The sequence below is a fragment of the Mus musculus genome, chromosome 15 (genome assembly GCF_000001635.26).
Source record: "Mus musculus strain C57BL/6J chromosome 15, GRCm38.p6 C57BL/6J".
Taxonomy (NCBI): Eukaryota; Metazoa; Chordata; class Mammalia; order Rodentia; family Muridae; genus Mus; species Mus musculus.
In genome coordinates, this window is record NC_000081.6 from 63,065,104 (window position 1) to 63,071,457 (window position 6,354).

At 37.5% G+C, this 6,354-nt stretch overlaps 1 long non-coding RNA gene across 1 annotated transcript, besides 1 other annotated feature; it reads right to left on the bottom strand.

The window, feature by feature from the left end:
- Nucleotides 599–2,508: an enhancer, noted in NCBI's record as "VISTA enhancer mm73". NCBI's record gives its function as "enhancer in: heart[7/8]" and the evidence as "EXISTENCE:transgenic organism evidence [ECO:0001131][PMID:17130149]".
- Nucleotides 2,397–5,661, bottom strand: Gm41334. Its single transcript, XR_875378.1, has 3 exons — nt 5,595–5,661; nt 2,815–2,888; nt 2,397–2,518 (listed from the first exon to the last, which is right to left on the bottom strand). It is a non-coding gene; the product is annotated as a predicted gene, 41334 (long non-coding RNA).
- Nucleotides 5,662–6,354: the final 693 nt, after the last annotated feature.

Sequence of the window (6,354 nt, forward strand, 5' to 3'; positions counted from 1 at the left end):
CCCCCCAATCCCCTACCCACCCACTCCCCCTTTTTGGCCCTGGCGTTCCCCTGTACTGGGGCATATAAAGTTTGCGAGTCCAAAGGGCCTCTCTTTCCAGTGATGGCTGACTAGGCCATCTTTTGAAACATATGCAGCTAGAGATGTCCTTTTTCTTCCTGAATGCGAAGCTTAGATTCTTAGTCAGTCATCCTACATTTGGCAGTTGAATAACCATTGGGACAATGTGTATGCTATGGTATCATCAGATCATTTGTTGAGGTTAATGGTAAGATAACTACAATAAACCAGTTCAGGAAGTATTTTAAATCCATAGATTCTGAACTGAAAATTTGAACTATATGAACATCATAAGGTTATTTGGGAAATTTAACATGAAGATCTGAATCTTTGGTTCTTGCTAATGTAGAATGATGGGAGTCAGTCCGTGGATGAGTCTTATGAAGATTTTTTTTTTTTTGGTTTTTCAAGACAGGGTTTCTCTGTATAGCCCTGGCTGTCCTGGAACTCACTTTGTAGACCAGGCTGACCTTGAACTCCGAAATCCGCCTGCCTTTGCCTCCAAAGTGCTGGGATTAAAGGCTTAAGCCACCACACTGGGCACGTTATGAGGATTTTAAGTGAGAGAATTTAAGGTGTAAGTTATAAGAAGCTACCATTTTTACTAGCAGTAAGTGTACTGTTACAAATAGGACCCAGGTAATAATCTCTGATATTCATGATTCTGACAAAAGCATTTCCAACAAGGTTTTGAGAAACTATATAGTATGTAGCAATACAGAAAACAGGAAAGTACTACATTTGTCATAGACAACTATTTCTTCCTCCTTAGCACTCCTCTCTCATTAGGATAAGAAGACATCCTGGGCAGGGTCAGCTAATAGCATTCTACATGAGGCCCTACTCTAAACCAAACTCACTGTCTTTGCTATCAGCAGCCGGCTCCCGATGTGTGTCAATTACAAAGAGAGCAGGGCTCCAAAGACCATGAAGCCCAAATGTGGTTACTGAGCAAACAGGGCTATTTGAAGTGCATTCCTTTCTGCTGAGCTTGGTGTCAGTAAAAAGGAACTCTCTTTTCCTATAGCAAGACCCTCATGTCCTAGTGAGGTTTCAGCCAAGAGTTGTGCAGTGTTGGCAGTGAGGGAGGGACTGGTGGCCACTTGAAATTCTCAAGTCCATGTCCCCAAACACTAGACAGAAAGGCCCTTATTTTTGGCTCCATGCCCTTCTCCAATTTCATTTCCACTGAAGAGTGGCCCAAGCTCTGTGATCTGTTCCATCAACACTGTGGCTAAAATTAAATTTCAGAGTCCTAGTGCAGAATGAGCTGAAGTCTTTTCTAAAGTGCATTCACCCCTGCTGTGTGAGTGTTCTTTACTAAGGAGATGTCAAGAGGGGAGTGTCCTCAACAGGATTTGTTTCTGGGAGAAAAGTAGGAGATTTACACAAGTTTCACTAGACTTTGAGGGGTTAGGAGATGACTAAGTCCTAACCTCAAGATACTTACTTTCTTTTGCAAAGTCTTAGATGTAGATCACAAATTCTACTATGAAGCAGGCAAAATTTCTTAACTGAATAACTAACACAATAACAACAGAGATTCCTATCTGACTCAGTTCTTGACCAGTAGCCCCTTTTATAGATATTGTCTTTCTTGACCTTTATAACATCCCTGTATTTTATGGGATCATGGTCCCTCCATTTGAAACCTGAACAAACACATGCTCAGAAAAACAAAAGCATATTAGTCAATTTAAATGAGTCCAGGATTGCTGTATGTCTTCTTGTCTCAAAATACTACACTGTTTCCTCAAGTAAAATGCTATTCTAGGACAGAGTCCGGAGAATTTTCATAGGGAGAGGTAGTGTTATATCAAATGGCCAGAATTAAAAACATAACATTTTGTGACTTTTTTCTCTATTCATCTGTCTACAAGCCAGATAGCATAGTAATTAGCAAAAGATTTGTTTTCCAAAGGAAGTTAACAACCCTTCCCTCTATCTCTACAAACAATTGTTGATAATGTACATAGTCATTTCTCGATCTCAAACAGTTGCCTAGTCCCTGTACTGCCTGTTACACAATTCAAGATAAGCCCTGTGTGGCAAATCATTGGAAAGCCCCTTCCATCTAGTCAGAAAATTCAGCCAAAGGTAAGCAAACAGTTTGGGAAGATTCCAGAATCCTGAAGTAAGCATGCGATTTAACAGTGCAAGTGCTCTTACACACCATTCAAGGGCCATGACTAACTTCCTGTAAGGCACTTACAAAGTCTCTTGCAAATGGAGGCAGTGGTATTTTGTGTCATTGTTTCTCCTGACTGAAAATAGCCTTTTATTCAGTAACATGCAAGAGGAAATAGATGATCTAGCACATACACTAGGAAATCCTGTGAGCTCCTCACTTATCGGTTTATTCTGTCTATTTTTGATCAATACACCTTACATATTTGGTGAGGAGGCAATGACTCCAAATAAGTGTGCTTATTGCTTGGTGATCTGCCACTCTTGAGGTCTGTAAGATACAGTAATTAGAACATCATTTAAGACGTTTATTTCCTCTTTTATATCAGAAAAATCTATGCTATATAATATGAAATAAAGATTCAATTACAGAGGTTTGAACTTGTGTCAGGGCTTAACCCATTGTCCTGTTCTTTGTTTGTTTGTTTTTATTTGTTTTTGTTGTTCTTAAATGTACATTTTCAATACCTCTACCACAAATATAATATAAAATACTATATTATTAGACACTTTTCTTGTTGCTGTGGCCAAAAGCAACCTTAAGGATGAAAAGAATTTTTGACTTACAGTTACAGGAGAGAAATTCCATCCCAATGGGAAAGGCATGGAGAAGGTGCCGAAGGCAACAGGTCAGTTTGCATCTGCAACCAGAGAGCCAAGCAGAGACAGGAAATTAGGATAATGGTATAGAATGTCAAGACTCATCCTGCATAGCTCATCCACTTCATTGAGGCTCCACTCACCGAAGGTTACGTAACCTTTGAAAACAGGACAGACAACACATTTTTCAAAGACATGAGCCTCTGGAGGTATATTTCGTATTCAGGCAACAGACCATATTTTAATATTCTAGGACAGCAAGATGGCTCAGTGGGTAAAAGTGCTTGTTACCAAGCCCGATGACCAGAGTTGATCTATGAGTTCACACACAGGTCCACATGCATACACATGAATAACCAAAGTAGCAAAAATAATTTTAAAAGGTCTAAGAATGCTCCCAGCTTTAAACATTCATTTGCTGTCTCACTGTATATAACAAACAGAATATTTGACTTACTTTGTTAACAGTTTGCAAGTGTTTGCATATTAAAGAATTAGTCATCTCAAGTAATAGGAGTTTCTTGATTTAAGTTTGTAGTATGTTGTAATAATTATATCTGTACACAACAAGCACTTAAATTTTTCTAAAGAAGTATACCAGGTTATCATTTTATACCCATCTAACATGATGCTCTTACTGAATTTCTCTTACTCAATGAGAGGTAATGACAAAAGTGATTTTTCTAGAAAGGCATAACCGTGGACAAAGAATTAGGGCTTCTGAGTTATGTGATCTTCATCTCTTCAGTTCATCAAGGTGGCTTAAGCTTAAAGCAAACAGAATGAGATTTCATTGCTGTGATTTGCAGGCTAAATACTTTCTTAAGAACAGTCACTGATTTCTGGAAGGTCAGAGAGAGAGAAGAAGCAAATACTTCATATGCTCAAAGGCTCATTTAGTTCTAGGTTAATGACACACACACACACACACACACAAAAGTCAACATAAGTATATTATTGTTTCCATATATACTAACAAGGACATTGTCTTCAAGAGAAGATGAACTGTTTTTTTTTAAGATTTGTTTATTATTATACATTAGTACACTGTAACTGCCTTCAGATGCACCAGAAGAGGGTGTCAGATCTCATTATGGGTGGTTGTGAGCCACCATGAGGTTGCTGTGATTTGAACTCAGGACCTTCAGAAGAGCAGTCAGTGCTCTTACCCGCTGAGCCATCTCGCCAGCCCAAAGATGAACTGTTAAGTCAACTATTTCTCTACTTCATACAAAGGGTCCAGAATCTACACCTAGATAATTAAAATGATGCTTACAAACTTCTAAGATTTCCACATTTCTTTATATTTCAGTTATTTTTTATTTCATCTCTGTCACCTAAATGTCTATCGGTAGATGTATATCTTGCCCTCTGAGCTTTGTTGTCTTTAACACTGAACATTCCTCAGACACCTCAGTGATGTCTCTGTATCATCAGCACTGAATAGTCTAGCACCATCGTCATGATTTATTAGTTTTTGCCTTTTAAATCAGTCAAAAATTTTATATTCACATATCTGTAAAATGCTAGAAGTAAAAGTTTGCTCTTCTGCGCTATGTTCTTTGCAATCTATTCTTTGGAATTCCATTCATGTTTAAAGGTTCTCAATGTGAGTGGCAGTCTAAAAAAAATCCCCTTTATTGTCCACCTGTCCTTGGCTATCATTCCCTTTGTGGGTCTCATTTTCCTTAGGAAAACAGCTTGTGATTCCAAGGTAAATATATAGTATACAAAGAATTGTTTGATTGGTAGAGAACTCTGGTCTTGTGGATCTATCACTCCATAGCCATGAACAGAGTTTGTACCTTCTGCCTCTGCCTCTGTTAAATAAAGAAAGGTACCAAGTTAGCTATCATTTTCTCCAACAAGTTTCTCATAACCCACTTAGCTAACCCTGAGTATTTGCGTATTTATGTGATTTCATAGCAACTAAAGCACAGACTATTCTAATGATTTTTTCTGCTTTTTCATTTCTATCACTTAAAATACTATAAGGTTAAAGCATCTATCAAACAGGAAAGAAGTTTTGAAACAGAAGTGTGTCAGTTGTGGAATGCACCTGGAATAAAAAGAAACTTCAGAACACAGATTTCCTACAAAGTCAACATTGAATTATTTCCTTCTTATGTGGTCATAACCTTAAGTCCCAGTGACTCATGGAGAGAATCAGAATGTATAATGAACTGTGTTAGTAAAATGAAAAAAAAATCTTTAAATGTTTGTCAGCTTGAGGGAAAATAATACATTTCATTACAAGGTCTAGGACTACACTTAATGTCAAGGATAAAAAGCTGACTGATGAAGCAGTTTCTTTCTGAGAGAAAATAAATGAATTTCTCTCTCTTCTTGCTCTCTGAACATATCAATGAATCAATGCATGTTCACACCCACATTTACCTACTCATTGACACTTATTGAGCATGACTGATATTGGGATTAAGAATAATTATTCTACATGTTTGTGTGTTTGTGTGCACCTCCCTTTCTTTTTCTTTCTCTCCCCTTGTATGTGTGTGTGTGTGTGTGTGTGTGTGTGCATACTGTAGCATACTGATATACAAATGTATCCCTTCAGTATTTTCTCCATTTTGTTTTTAAATAACTTTAACTCATCCCCATCCTACTGGCCTCGAGAAAAGCTATATGTATTGCTATGATTGGATTTTGTAATTTAGTATATGTCTTCCTTCCAGATTCATTTGTTGAGGAATAATACAATTAGAATTGCTGATAAGAAATATTTTTACCTGTGAATCCTCAATGTAAGCTTAGATGTTACTGGAATTCATTTTTTAACCTGTGTAGATTAATCTGCAAAATGCAAAAGTCAAACAAGAGGAGATGTTCAGAATAGAAGCATGGAACAGAACACATATGACATGAATGAGGGGGTGTAGTATGAGAGGTATGGGACCATCTGATTTAAATAAATAAATTTTTTGATTTAGGGAGTATCACAAAATACAACAGAGGCAGAAAGAAGTATGCTTTCTCATGTGCAAACTGTTGATATGGAAGAAATTTCAGAAGGAAAGGCAAGTGTCTGTACAAGCATGAAGACTGAGGGGCCATGTACAACTCAGTATATCTGGAGGATGAGCTGGCTACAGAGAAGTGATATGAATGTATTGTGAGGAAATAATGACAAATTGTGGCATCTTCAAGAGACACAGTAACAGTACTGCAACTTGACATTGTCCCCTGTATAACTGGAGAACTTTGGGTAGTGGTGTGAGCTGAAAGCTCATGTTCATTTGGGTTCACTTTAGGACACGAGGAAGGTGAAAGAAAAGTAGACCCGAAGAATTAGAAAAGGATACATTAGCTTGAAGAAGAAACAGGATAAGGTTACAATGAGGCTGTGCTAGCAAACTCTAAGGGTTAGCTATTTAATGAACTTTACATATTCTAATATCTATATTAAAGTATAGCTACTTGATGAACTTAACATTCTGATATCTATCACCTTCCTAGCACTTGCTAAGTATCTTTAGATGTGTAAGCAAG